The 15,385-nt window shown below is 37.5% G+C and overlaps 1 non-coding gene across 1 annotated transcript; it reads right to left on the bottom strand.

Annotated features, from left to right (window-relative positions):
• Positions 1–14,998: 14,998 nt before the first annotated feature.
• LOC114238849 (U1 spliceosomal RNA) lies at positions 14,999–15,162 on the bottom strand. Its single transcript, XR_009006363.1, has one exon. It is a non-coding gene; the product is annotated as a U1 spliceosomal RNA (small nuclear RNA).
• Between the last annotated feature and the right edge of the window lie 223 nt (positions 15,163–15,385).

Here is a 15,385-nt window from a genome sequence, read left to right as displayed (position 1 = left end):
AATAGAGTCATTTTCTCCGCATCAATTCCCAACCTCCCTAGTACACTTTATGTGATCATGTTCTCCATCTGTGTAAAGCAGTAAGGCCTGTTTTTTTTTGTTTGTTTTTTAATTAAGATACACTATTAAGCTCGATTAAATTAGCCTCTGTGGAATACTGTATCTTATTCTTCAATAAGACTAAAAAAATGTATCTGTGAGAGGGGTATCTGATATAGGTGCCAGCTTCAGGCCCTGCCTTCTAAGAGCGTCTAGTTCAGTTACAAAATGTCACTGTCAGGTGTTCTTTTATTTCACTGAAATTATTTCAGCCCCAATATGTTTTGTGTTGTTTGCTCAGTCTAGATTATTACAAAAATATATTGTTATTCTCCCAATCTGCAGCTCTTAATATTTCTATTTTATTCTCACACTGAGAGAATTTTCTACTCTAGCAGGCATACTACATAGTTTTCTTTCTTTTTTTCCTTCTTCATAGTTTTCAACTTCCAAGCCAGTTCTGATTTATTGGGAATGGTTTCTAGTGTGCTGACTTAAGCAATCTGAGGCTGAGTGGGAAGGTCTGCCAATACTGATTGCCAAAGCCTGTAAATAGTACCCCTGTGGAGAGTGACAGCATTCTAACTACATGCTTTCCATTCTTACCCAAGGATCTGATCATGCTACAGTCCTGCCTTATGGAGGTGGAATAGCGTAATAGTTAAGAATATAGATTTGGAGCCAGTCTTCCTGTTGGTTCACAACCTCGGGAACTCCTGGGGTGAAATTCAAAACTGGCCCTTGTACATGGAGGGCAAGGAGAGACACAAGACAGAGGCAGACCATTCCTGTTTAGCAGGTGGCAGGTTTAATAAACAAGGGAACTTACACACAAGGCTTATCTTGGGTGGCCACAAGACAAGTAGATCTCCACAATTGCCTACAAGAATGTTAAAAGTTTGTATAGAGGTTTTATGGGGTTTAATCATAAATACTATCCAGATGGTCTCAATAACACCTTACTCTTTCAAAGTTACATCATTGAAAGAGCTCTGGCTATGGGAACCGTGGGCAGAATGTACATTCCAAGGGCAAGGGAGAGAGTGAGGAGCCTCTGATTGCCCAGGTCTGGCTCACATCAATTGGAGGTCATATCCTCTCAAGGACCCCTCCAAAGCGTCCTGAATCCAAAATCTGGCTCCATCACTTACTAGTTCTGTTGAGTTCAGCCCTATTATTCAATATCTCTGCCTCATGTTCCTCATCTTAAAAAGGACAATAATACTGGTATCAATTGGAGACGATTGTTATAAGGATTAAATTAGTTAATATGTATAAAGCATTTAGAATGTAGTAAGTGCTTTGTTAAGTGTTTGCTGTTATTACCATTCAGATGATTTGTCTGCCATTTTCTGTCTTTCTTGTTGAAACTATCAGGAAATCATGAATGATTTTTTTTTTTTTTCAAATTCTCTACTCAGCAGAGCCTTACCTATTTTCTAAGACCTATCTTCAATGCTAACTTCCCAGATCACAATCAAACATCTATTCGTTGGGTATTTGGAAGAGTTTATTTCCAGTTCCATTTCAAGTAGCTATTATATTCTCTTTTGTACTTTTATAGTACTGCTTATTCAGAGCCTTTTCCTCCTCTCACTTTCACTTCAGTTTCAATTATGTTGTAACATTCCATGCTATGATCATGCCTTTTTCTTAATAATTGTATTACTTACTACCTTCTCTGAGGCATGACATTGCTGCTCATTTTTTTGTATCACTAAGTCATAATCCAATCAATGTGTAGGCAATAATCAGGAATATGTTTCAAATACAGTATTAGCCTATTGCAACTGGCTCCTTGCCTCGTGCAGCCTCTGTTCTCAAGTTGGGTTATTATCTGAGGCCCAGTGTAGTTTTCCAAGGATTGTGTCCAGTATAAATTGAACTATCTTGTGGGGTTTTTTCTGATACTACAGACTAAAAAATGTTATTAACTTTGCAACAAGAGGTAACTGTATATTATACAACTGACTTTTTTTTTGTCTATCAATGTTCAGGCAGCGTTTACTGTAACACTTTGAAAGTGTCAGAAAAATTGTTTGTCACTAGAAAAAATTTTCTTAGTCGACCTTGAACTTACTATTAATTTCTAAATCTCTGCGTTGTCATGCAGACTTTGAAATGTTTGCCTTCTAATTACTGTAGCATTTCTTCTATCAAAACTTCTCAGGTGGGATGTGCTTCAAGATGGCGGAGGAGTAAGACATGGAGATCACCTTCCTCCCCACAAATACATCAAAAATATATCTACAAGTGGAACAACTCCTACAGAACACCTGCTGAACGCTTGCAGAAGACCTCAGACTTCCCAAAAGGCAAGAAACTCCCCACGTACCTGGGTAGGGCAAAAGAAAAAAGAAAAAAACAGAGACAGAAGAATAGGGACAGGACCTGCACCTCTGGGAGGGAGCTGTGAAGGAGGAAAAGTTTCCACACACTAGGAAGCCCCATCACTGGTGGAGACGGGGGGGTGGGCGGGGAGGAAGCTTCAGAGCCACGGAGGAGAGTGCAGCAGTAGGGGTGCAGAGGGCAAAGCGGAGAGATTCCCGCACAGAGGATGGGTGCCGTGCAGCACTCACCAGCCCGAGAGGCTTGTCTGCTCACCTGCCGGGACGGGTGGGGGCTGGGACCTGAGGTTCGGGCTTCGGAGGTCAGATCCCAAGGAGAGGACTGAGGTTGGCTGCGTGAACACAGCCTGAAGGGGGCTAGTGCACCACAGCTAGCTGGGAGGGAGTCCGGGAAAAAGTCTTGAACTGCCTAAGAGTCAAGACCCCATTGTTTCAGGGTGCATGAGGAGAGGGGATTCAGAGCACTGCCTAAATGAGCTCCAGAGATGGGCACGAGCTGTGGCTATCAGCACAGACACCAGAGATAGGCAAGAAATGCTAACGCTGCTGCTGCAGCCACCAAGAAGCCTGTGTGTAAGCACAGGTCACTATCCACAACTCCCCTCCCAGGAGCCTATGCAGCCCGCCACTGCCAGGGTCCTGTGATCCATGGACAACTTCCCCGGGAGAACACATGGCATGCCCCAGGCTGTTGCAACGTCACACAGGTCTCTGCCACCGCAGGCTCACCCCACATTCCATACCCCTCCCTCTCCCCCACCTGAGTGAGCCAGAGCCCCTTAATCAGCTGCTACTTTAACCCCCTCCTGTCAGGGCAGTGAACAGATGCCCTCAGGTAACCTACAGGCAGAGATGGGGCCAAAACCAAAGCTGAACCCCAGGAGCTGTGCAAACAAAGAAGAGAAAGGCAAATCTCTCCATGCAGCCTCAGGAGCAGCAGATTCAACCCCCTCAGTCAACTTGATGTACCTGCATCTGTGGAATACCTGAATAGACAACAAATCCTCCCAAAATTGAGGTGGTGGACTTTGGGAACAACTGTAGACTTGGGGTTTGCTGTATGTGACTGACCTGTTTCTGGTTTTATGTTTCTTTTAGTATAGTTTTTAGCACTTGATATCATTGGTGGATTTGTTTATTGGTTTGGTTGCTCTCTTCTTTTGTTCTTATTACTTAAAATATTTTTTTATTTTAATAATTTTTAATTTTAATTATTTTATTTTATTTTATTTATTTATTTATTTATTTTTCTTTCTTTTTTTCTCCCTCTTCTTCTGAGCCATGTGGCTGACAGGGTCGTGGTGTTCTGGCCTGGTGTCAGGCCTGAGCCTCTGAGGTGGGAGAGCCGAGTTCAGGACATTGGATGACCAGAGACCTCCCAGACCCATGTAATATCAATCAGCAAGAGCTCTCCCAGAGATCTCCATCTCAACACTAAGACCCAGCTCCACTCAATGGTCAGCAAGCTCTAATCCTGGACACCCCATGTCAAACAACTAGCAAGACAGGAACACAACTCCACCCATTAGCAGAGAGGCTGCCTAAAATCATACCAAGTTCACAGACACCCCAAAACACACCTCCGGATGTGGCCCTGCCCACCAGAAAGACAAGATCCAGCCCCACCCACCAGAATACAGGCACAAGTACCCTCTACCAGGAAGCTTACACAAGCCCCTGAACCAAACTTACCCACTGGGGGCAGACACCAAAAACAATGGGAACTATGAACCTGTAGCCTGTGAAAAGGAGACCCCAAACACAGTAAGTTAAGCAAAATGGGAAGACAGAGAAATATGCAGCAGATGATGGAGCAAGGTAAAAACCCACCAGACCAAACAAGTGAAAAGGAAATAGGCAGCCTACCTGAAAAAGAATTCAGAGTAATGATAGTAAGATGATTCAAAATCTTGGAAATAGAATGAAGAAAATACAAGAAACGTTTAACAAGGACCTAGAAGAACTAAAGAACAAACAAACAGTGATGAACAACACAATAAATGAAGTTAAAAATTCTCTAGAAGGAATCAATAGCAGAATAACTGAGGCAGAAGAACGGATAAGTGACCTGGAACATAAAATAATGGAAATAACTACCACGGAGCAGAATAAAGAAAAAAGAATGAAAAGAATTGAGGACAGTCTCAAGAGACCTCTGGGACAAAATTAAACACACCAACATTCGAATTATAGGAGTCCCAGAAGAAGAAGAAAAAAAGATAAGGACTGAGAAAATATGCAAAGACATTATAGTTGAAAACTTCCCTAATATGAGAAAGGAAATAGTCAATCAAGTCCAGGAAGTGCAGAGAGCCCCATAAAGGATAAATCCAAGGAGAAACACGCCAAGACACATATTAATCAAACTATCAAAAATTAAATACAAAGGAAAAATATTGAAAGCAGCAAGGGAAAAGCAACAAATAACATACAAAGGAATCCCCATAAGGTTAACAGCTGATCTTTCAGCAGAAACTCTGCAAGCCAGAAGGGAGTAGCAAGACATACTTAAAGTGATGAAAGGGAAAAAACCTACAACCAAGATTACTCTACCCAGCAAGGATCTCAGATTACTCTACCCAGCAAGGAGCTCATTCAGATTTGATGGAGAAATTAAAAGCTTTACAGACAAACAAAAGCTAAGAGAATTCAGCACCACAAAACCAGCTTTATAACAAATGCTAAAGGAACTTCCCTAGGCAGGGACACAAGAGAAGGAAAAGACCTACAATAACAAACCCAAAACAATTAAGACAAAAGACCTGTATGTGGAAAACTATAAGACACTGACGAAAGAAATTAAAGATGATACAAACAGATGGAGAGATATACCATGTTCTTGGATTGAAAGAATCAACATTGTGAAAATGACTATACTATCCAAAGCAATCTACAGATTCAATGCAATCCCTATCAAATTACCAATGGCATTTTTTACAGAACTAGAACAAAAAATCTTAAAATTTGTATGGAGACACAAAAGACCCCGAATAGCCAAAGCAGTCTTGAGGGAAAAAAATGGAGCTGGAGGAATCAGACTCCCTGACTTCAAACAATAGTACAAAGCTGCAGTAATCAAGACAATATGGTACTGGTGCAAAAACAGAAATATAGATCAATGGAACAGGATAGAAAGCCCAGAGATAAACCCATGCACATATGGTCACCTTATCTTTGATAAAGGAAACAAGAATATACAGTGGAGAAAAGACAGTCTCTTTAACAAGTGGTGCTGGGAAAACTGAACAGCTACATGTAAAAGAATGAAATTAGAACTCTCCCTAACACCATACACAAAAATAAACTGAAAATGGATTAAAAGCCTAAATGTAAGGCCAGACACTATCAAACTCTTAGAGGAAAACATAGGCAGAACACTCTTTGACATAAATCACAGCAAGGTCTTTTTTGATCCACCTCCTAGAGTAATGGAAATAAAAACAAAAATAAAAAAATGGGACCTAATGAAACTTAAAACCTTTTGCAAAGCAAAGGAAACTACGAACAACACGAAAAGACAACCCTCAGAATGGGAGAAAATATTTGCAAATGAATCAACGGACAAAGGATTAAAGTCCAAAATATATAAATAGCTCATGCAGCTCAATATTAAAAAAACAAATAACCCAATCAAAAAATGGGCAGAAGACCTAAATAGACATTTCTCCAAAGAAGACATACAGATGGCCACGAAGCACATGAAAAGCTGCTCAACATCACTAATTATTAGAGAAATGCAAGTCAAAACTACAATGTGGTATCACCTCACTCCAGTCAGAATGGCCATCATCAGAAAATCTACAAACAACAAAGGCTGGAGAGGGTGTGGAGAAAAGGGAACCCTCCTACACTGTTGGTGGGAATGTAAATTGATACAGCCACTGTGGAGAACAATATGGAGGTTCCTTAAAAAACTGAAAATAGAATTACCATGTGACCCAGCATCCCACTACTGGGCATATACCCAGAGAAAACCATAATTCAAAAAGACACATGCAGCTCAATGTTCATTGCAGCACTATTTACAATAGCCAGGTCATGGAAGCAACCTAAATGCCCATTGACAGACAAATGGATAAAGAAGATGTGGCACATATATACAATGGAATATGACTCAGCCGTAAAAAGGAACAAAATTGGGTCATTTGTAGAGACGTGGATGAATCTAGAGAGTGTCATACAGAGTGAACTAAGTCAGAAAGAGAAAAACAAATATCGCATATAAACACATATATGTGGAACCTAGAAAAGTGGTACAGATGAACCACTTTGCAGGGCAGAAATTGAGACACAGATGTAGAGAACAAACATATGGACACCAAGGGGGGAAAGCAGCGGTGGGTGGGGGTGGTGGTGTGATGAACTGGGAGAATTGGGTTGACATGTATACACTAATGTGTATAAAATGAATGACTAATAAAAAAACAAACAAAAATTCATTTGTATCATAATTTTTAATGCTGTTACTGTATTCTATTGATCAGGAAGACTACAATTTTTTAACCAATTCTTTTCACTCATTTAGGTTGTTTAAAATTATTTGTTGCCATAAAAATATTCTGCATCCACAGGAATTATAAATATCCCAGCCCCAAAATCAATAACATAAATTTAATCAGGAGGCAACATCAGACAGACCCAAACTAAAGAATCTACAAAATAACTAACCTGAATTCTTCAAAACTGTCAATATTAGCAAAGGTAAAGATAGGTTCAGGAATGATCCCACAATTTAGGATATTAAAAAAAGAGAAATGATGACTAATTCCAATGCAAGATCTTAGATTGCATTGTGGAGTGAAAAGAAATAGCTATAAAAGGCATTACTGGGATGTGTATTAGTTCTCTATTGCTACATAACAAATAACCCCCAAACTAAGCAGCTTAAAAGAGTAAACATTTATTACCTCATCATTTCTCTGGATCAGGAATTTGAGAGAAATTTAGGCTAGGTAGTTCTGGTTCAAGATCCCTCATTACCTTGTAGTTGTTACTTAGTTGTAATTGTTTCTAGATCATCTAAAGACTGAGCTAGAGTATATTTATGTATACTAACCAATGTGATACACATATACCTATAATTATTTCTGTATCTATCCATCTGTATATTTATATTAAGCTACACAAGAGTTCATACTGATGTCTGATTTTAATTCAGTTTCAAAGTTATTAGGTCAATCTACCCCCTTCAGTGCAAATATACTATACACTTGTAATGCTGTTGGATTCATTTGACACAGTTTGCATTCTATCTTGGCTTTCCTCAACATCGTGTTTGGATTTTTTTTTTAATTTTGCATACATTTAAGTTCACTCTGTGTGATATACTTGTTCCATGGATTGACCACCCCAGTATCATACAGAACAAATCTAGCACCCTAAAATTTCCCCAGTACATTTCCACTGTAGTCAATCACTCCACCCTCCATCAACTCCTTGCAAACTCTGATTTATTTTCTAACCCTAGTTTTGCCTTTTCCAGAGTGTCACATTGGAGTCTGGTTTTTTCACTTAGAAAAATCAATTTGAGATTCATACATGATGTTTCATGAATCAGTTACTCGTTCCTTTACATCACAGACTAGTACTCCAATCTGTGGATGGATCACAGTTTGTTTATCCATTCCCCAGTCGAAGAGTATCCGGGTTGTTTCTAGGTTTTACCAATTATGAACAGGTTGCTGTAAACATGGGTTTTTGTGTGAACATAAGTATGCAATTAACTTGAATAGATTTCTAAGAATGCTTTGCTGGACCATAGGGTAAATCTATGTATAATTTACAACAAACTCCCAAACTGTCTTTCAGGGTGGTACCACTGACATTTCCACCAGTAATGAATGAGAGTTTCTGTTGTTCCACATCATTGTCAGCATTTGTCATTGTTAGGTTTTAAAAAATTTTTTTGACATTTTTAATAGTTGTATAGTAGCATCCCATTGCAGTTTTAATTTGCTTTCCCGTACTGACAAATGATGTTAAGCATCATTTCATGAGTTTATTTGCCATCCATGTATCTCCTTTGGTGAAGTGTCTTCAAACCTGTAACTTATTTAAAAATTTTAAATCTGTTTTCTTGCTGCTGAGTTTTATAAGATGATTATATATATTCTATACAAGTTTGTTTTTTTTTTTTATCAGAGATGTGATTTGCAAATATTTTCTCTGAGTCCGTGGCTTTTTCTCTTAAAGAGCAAAACACTTTAATTTTGATAAAGTCCAGTTTATCAATTTTTTTCTTTCATGGATTGTTCTTTTGGTTTGTAGCTAAAAACAGCATCAAACCCAATGTTATATGTATGTTCTTCTATATTTTCTTCTTAAAGTTTTATGGTTTTATGTTTTACATTTAAGTCTATGATCCATTCTGAATTAGTTTTGTCCAAGATGTGAGATATGTTTTTAGGTTCTATTTTTTTTTAACATATGCTTGTCCAATGATACAGCATCATTTGTGAAATGACAGGCCTTTCTTAATTGATTTACTAAAGTTATATTTTTAATAAATTATATAGGATCTTTAGAAGCAGAAAAAAATATCAGATGTTTGATGATATACATATTAGTTTCCTAGGGCTTCCATAGCAAATTACTATAAACTGGGTGGCTTAAAACAACAGAAATTTATTATCACAGTTCTGTAGGTCAGGGTACAAAATCAATACGTAGGCAGTGTTGATTCCTTCTAGAGCCTCTGAGGAAGAAGTTGTTCCATGCCTCTCTCCTAGCTTCTAGTGGCTGCCAGTAATCCTTGGCAATCCTTGTCTTATAGATGCATCACTGCAGTCTCTGCTCTGTCTTCATATTGCCTCCTTCTCAGTGTGATCTCCCCTTTTCTTCTCTTATAGGGACACTTGCTGTTGGAGTTAGGGCTCAACCTAATGCAGGATGATCTCATTTTGAGTTTCTTAACTTAATTACTTCTGTAAAACCCTTCACCCAAATAATGTCACATTAACAGGTTCCCAGTGGACATACCTTTTTTTTTTTTTTTTTTTTTTAAGCAGCGGTGGGGGGAGGCACCATCCAATCTACTATAGTTCATACTGGGAATATTGATGATGGAGTCAAATTTAGTCTTGTATTATTAGAATATTCAGAGAGAGACTGATTATTCTACTTCATAGTAGACTGGAAGTAATTTTTTTATGCTATTTTGCTTATCTATCTCTTCTGCCCAACAACAAATGCCTGCCATTCCAATTATTCAAATACACAAAAAACAAGTGTCTTGCATGTCAAAGGAAAAATTATATATTTTGTGACCACAAGTTAAAATGAATTTGTGTTATAAAGTTATTTATTTAATGAGAAAATGACAAATATGTTGATAAGATGGCAGAACAGAAGATAGGTTTTATGATATCCCAAATTTATACACAGAATCAAACAGAATAAATATAACAGAAACATTTTTTTTAATTACTGACAACACAAAGTAAATAACAAGCAATTTCATGAACTCCAAAATATTAGCAAATAGACAAACCACCCTCCTCTACAAGACCATGAAGAATCAAACCAGTATGAAGCAAAGACAACAGGGCTTCTTGTGGTTTTAAGAATGAGAGAAACCTTCAACTTCCTGATAGGAAGTCACTAGAAAGTGTAGCAAGGCCCATCGACAATAGCAACTAAAATTGAGAATGAATATTAATCCAGTTTGGAGAATTGTGGTATCTTGGATGAGATCCTAGATCAGAAAAAGAACACTGGGTAAAAACTAAGGAAATCCGAATAAAGCATAAACTTAGTTAATAACAGTGTACCAATATTGGTTCATTAGTTGTGAAAAATGTACCATACTACTGTAAGATGCTAATAGGGAAATCTGGGTGTGGAGTATACAAGAAGTCTCTGTACTATCTGCTTAATTTTTCTATAAATCTAAACTGTTCTAAAATAAAAAGTTTATTTAAAAGAAGGCAAACCATGGGTTGCTTCTGCTTTCTCACATTATTTCTGAGTTTTCATTTTTTTTTTTTTTTTTAATATACAGGGAGAAATGCTATATGGTTCCCTGGGGAGGCAGGGCTACTTTTATTTTTATTTTTTTAATTTTTTTGGCTGTGTTGGGTCTTTGTTGTTGCGCTGCACGCGGGCTTTCTCTAGTTGCGGTGAGTAGGGCATACTCTTCATTGTGGTGCACGGGCTTCTCATTGTGGTGGCTTCTCTTGTTGCAGAGCACGGGATCTAGGCCTGTGGCCTCAGTAGTTGTGGCACACGGGCTCATTAGTTGTGGCTTGCGGGCTCTAGAGCACAGGCTCAGTAGTTGTGGTGCATGGGCTTAGCTGCTCTGTGGCATGTGTGATTTTCCTGGACCAGGGATCGAACCTGTGTCCCCTGCCTTGGCAGGTGGATTCTTAACCACTGTGCCACCAGGGAAACCCTCAGTTCTTTATTTAAATAAATTCTGGATGTTTTTTAAGAACAGTTCTGGAGAAGTTCTATGTCTTAGAGCAGTTTTAGGTTCACAACAAAACTGAGTAGAAGGTAGAAAAATTTCCCATGTGCTCTGTGCCCTCACACATGCATAGCCTCCCCCATTATCAATATCCCCACCAAAGTCATAGATTTGTTATAACTGATGAACCTACAACCATACATCATTATCACCTAAAGTCTAAATTTTAGAGTTCACTGTTGGGTTTGGAAAAATTTATGATTACATGTACCCACCATTATAGTATCATACAGGGTAGTTTCACAGCCCCTTATTTCTAATTTTTTAAAAGTAACATTGTATTGAAAGTAATATTCATTTTTTTATCAAAGTGTGTATATATATAATTAAAAGATAAATGACATACAAGATTTTAAAACTTCTTTCAACTTGACTTCCAACATGGACAGACATGTCAAGGAATTTGTCAGTTCCCCACCCCCTTGGAGAATTCTTTCATAGTATCTCTGTTCTCCTCCAGTCTGGACAGGCTTTTCCCAAGGCTGCTGCATGGCTCTCACTCTGGAATCCTTTTTCAATATTATCCTGGGATGCTTTCCAATTTCTTTCTTTTTAAAAAAAAAATTTTAATTTAATTTATTTTTTTATACAGCAGGTTCTTATTAGTTATCTATTTTATACATATTAGTGTATATATGTCAATCCCAATCTCCCAATTCATCCCACCTCCACACCCCCCCCCATCACTTTCCCCCCTTGGTGTCCATACGTTTGTTCTCTACATCTGTGTCTCAATTTCTGCCCTGCAAACCAGTTCATCTGTACCATTTTTCTAGGTTCCTCATATATACGTTAATATACAATATTTGTTTCTCTCTTTCTGACTTACTTCACTCTGTATGACAGTCTCTAGATCCATCCACATCTCTACAAAGGACCCAATTTCATTCCTTTTTATGGCTGAATCATATTCCACTGTATATATGTACCACGTCTTCTTTATCCATTCATCTGTTGATGGACATTTAGGTTGCTTCCATGACCTGGCTATTGTAAATAGTGTTGCAATGAACATTGGGGTGCATGTGTCTTTTTGAATTATGGTTTTCTCTGGGTATATGCCCAGTAGTGGGATCGCTGAGTCATATGGTAATTCTATTTTTAGTTTTTTAAGGAAAATCCATACTGTTCTCCATAGTGGCTGTATCAATTTATATTCCCACCAACAGTGCAAGAGGGTTCCCTTTTCTCCACACCCTCTCCAGCATTTGTTGTTTGTAGATGCTTTCTGATTTCTGTTCTTTGTTGAATTGTATGTTTCCCTAATTCTATGCCCTCCTCTTTGTTGGCCTACTCCAGTCTTTTTTTTCTGGGACCCATGTTCCTGTAAGTTTTAGAGAAAGTATTAAATGGGAGGTAAACATTGAGATATTGCATCTGTGAACATTTCTCTGTTTTATCCTCATACTTGTTTGAAAATTTGACTGAAGAATAAGTTGTTATAAATCATTTTTTCTCAGAAATTTTTATGACATTGTTTAATTTTTTTATAGGTTCTTATATTGCTTTTGTGAAGTTTAGTTCCATTTTTGTGTCTGATCCTGCTATAGTATCTGCTGTTTTTCCCCTTGGAAATCTTTTAACATCTTCTCTTTACCTCTGATATTTAAAAATTTCCCCATGGTGTACCTCAATGGGATTTTTAAACTCATTGATTTGCACTGTTTCATGCTCTTCGACAATATATTTTTTCTTTTATTATGATTATTTTGCAATTTCCTCTATCCCCTTTATTTTCTCTTTCTTGAATTCCTACTGTGCAGATGTAAAACCTCCTCCTAATTTTTGGTTTATTCCTGAATAATTCTGGAAAGTCACTGGGTTTGGAGTGAGAGTGAAGGACAGGGAACAACCAATAGCAGAATTTGTTGAATGTCTGTAAAAATAAATATTTGACCCCTCAGATTCCAACTTCTTTCTGATGCATACTGGTAATTACCCCTCTCTCACAATATTGGGAGATGGAGGTTTTATTCTCTGGAGAAATGGAGCCAGAGAAGTTCTAGATATTTTATATTAGGTTTGTTGAAGAGTGGGGGTAATAAGGGAAATTTTATAGTCTCAAGAATGGGACTTCAAGCACTTGTCCCTTATCAGCTCCTGGAATGCCAGACGGGATTCTGCAACACAACTGGCTTTTTTCTCAGCATCTCCATTTCCATGTGATTAGGTTTTAATTCCCCTATACATTTTGCTTTTGTTGTGCTTTGCATCATGCAATTCTATATCATTTTTAAAAATTCCCTTAATTTCAATGAGATTTCAGGAGACGTGTTCAAAATCTTAAATTTATATCAGACAGTTGTATATTTTAAGCCAACAAAAGTCAAACACAAGGGCTTACATCATAGGTGTAATGTTTATCTTATGCTATAGATAAATTTAAAGGAAAGTGAAAAACTGAGAAATATAGCTTTTAAAAAATTGTGGGGAATACACCTAAAAAGAGCAGGAAGTCCTAAATCAAACATCCTTGTCCTATTTTTCCTACTGTAATCCCTCTTAGAATATTCTTCTCTCTGGCTATTTTTCCCCTCTACTTTCTTTAGTTCTCCTTCATCAAATATTTCTTTAATTTTAACAAACTGATATTTCTGAGCCTACAAGAGAATGTTCCAGATGTACACAGAGCCCCCTCTGATAAACACTGAACAACTTCCAGGTGTATAGATTTTACTGCAATTAACTAGGAAAAGAAGAACACTACTTTATAATAAAACAAACATATATAACAAAATTAAAATTTTACTTATGTTTTCTGATAAAACACAAAACCTTCAAAGGATTTTTATGATTGTCCATGTTCCTAGAATCTCCAGGTATATGAATTCTAACTTCTCTGGCCTCAGGCATGTGAAGAGAGAGTTTTGAGAAACTGCCAGAGGAGCTAAAATAGTTGTTAGAATTGGGCCCTCCCAGGAGTCATAAAATCTTTCATTGTAAATAAAAATCTCTGAAGAAATTCACCTTTCAGGACATTCATTGTTTACATGAAAAAAAGCAGAGTTCAACGCTACCCCAAACACAACGTTTCTCTGAAATGTATTACAAAAGATCTCTAGAAAATCAATGGTTTACATATTAGCAATAGAAGGGTATTTGTATGCCCAACTTTTCATCTGAATCAAATGCTATACTTTACTATCTGTAAAGTGGCATAAAATAAATCTAATACATTAATTATAGGCTGTGTTATTAGGGTATGAGTTGTCATGTACAATAGCCAACAACACAGTAAAAATCATCACATAGTAAGTCAAACTGCCTTATTTTGTAATTTGAATCTTTCTACTGTTTTCTTTGTTTTTATTTCACTGTTTCACTGCCTATTAGTTTTTGTTTAAGTTTAAATGCATGCAGCACAAAGAAATAATAGGACAATTGGAATTTTAAAAAAAGTGTTGATGAGAACAACTGAAAAGTTTGAGTGGATGGGTATAGGAGACATAAAATTAAATTAAAGTGGGTGTTTCGGTAAAACCAGGCAGGGCTCTTGAATTATTACCATGGCTGGATTGAGAATGTAGACTAGAGCTAGTTGGCCAAGAAAAGACAGTATTTCTGAGCAAAGAGTGACAAACAGGTGAAAACTAAGCCATAAGCCATTCAGTAGGGCTCTATGGTGATGTCATCTCTGAGCCTCAGAATAAAAAAAGAGTTGAAAAGTTAGTCAACTCTTGGTACTATTCTTTTAAGACTCTTGACTTCCATAACAGTATATCTTCTCGTTTTCTTCCTACATCTTCAGCAGCTGCTTCTTCTCCAATATTTTTGCTGGTGATTCCATATCTTTTTGACATCTTGAATTCTTAAGCTTTCACCTCATCTCATCTCTTTCTTCATTGTCTTGGTTTTAGGAATTATCTATATATCACAAACTAACAGATTTTTTTATCTCTAGTACAAAACTTACTTCTGAGCTCTTTTTTTTTTTTTTTTTTTTTTTTATTTTTTTTTTATTTTTTTTTTAAAAAAAAACGGAACCCGCAACACCCACGGTGTAAATAAATGGATCAGCAACTCGTCACACTGTATTTTCGAAGCACCGTTGTTTAGCCCACCGCGAAATAAAAACCCAAAAAACAACTAAAGAAGTAAAGTTCCAGAGCGATCAACACCCCTCTATTATTTAAACTTCAAAGAATGTCAGGGGAAAGCGCGAACGCAGTCCCCCACTACCACAAATTATGCAGTCGAGTTTCCCACATTTGGGGAAATCGCAGGGGTCAGCACATCCGGAGTGCAATGGATAAGCCTTGCCCTGGGAAAACCACCTTCGTGATCATGGTATCTCCCCTGCCAGGTAAGTATTACTTCTGAGCTCTTGACCTGATGACTCGGCTTCTTTCTTCATAGCTTCACTTAGATGACTCAAAGGTATCTCAAACTTAATATGTCCAAAACTAAAATGAATTTTCCACATCAAATTTACCCATATCTCAGTCTTCTACTGATGAGTAAATCATACCATCATCAATCCAGTTTCCAAAGCCAGAAAAATGGCTTCTTGAGGAATCCCCATCTCCTTTACTCC

The sequence above is a fragment of the Balaenoptera acutorostrata genome, chromosome 1, assembly GCF_949987535.1.
Source record: "Balaenoptera acutorostrata chromosome 1, mBalAcu1.1, whole genome shotgun sequence".
Taxonomy (NCBI): Eukaryota; Metazoa; Chordata; class Mammalia; order Artiodactyla; family Balaenopteridae; genus Balaenoptera; species Balaenoptera acutorostrata.
This window is presented reverse-complemented; position numbering and strand designations above follow the sequence as displayed.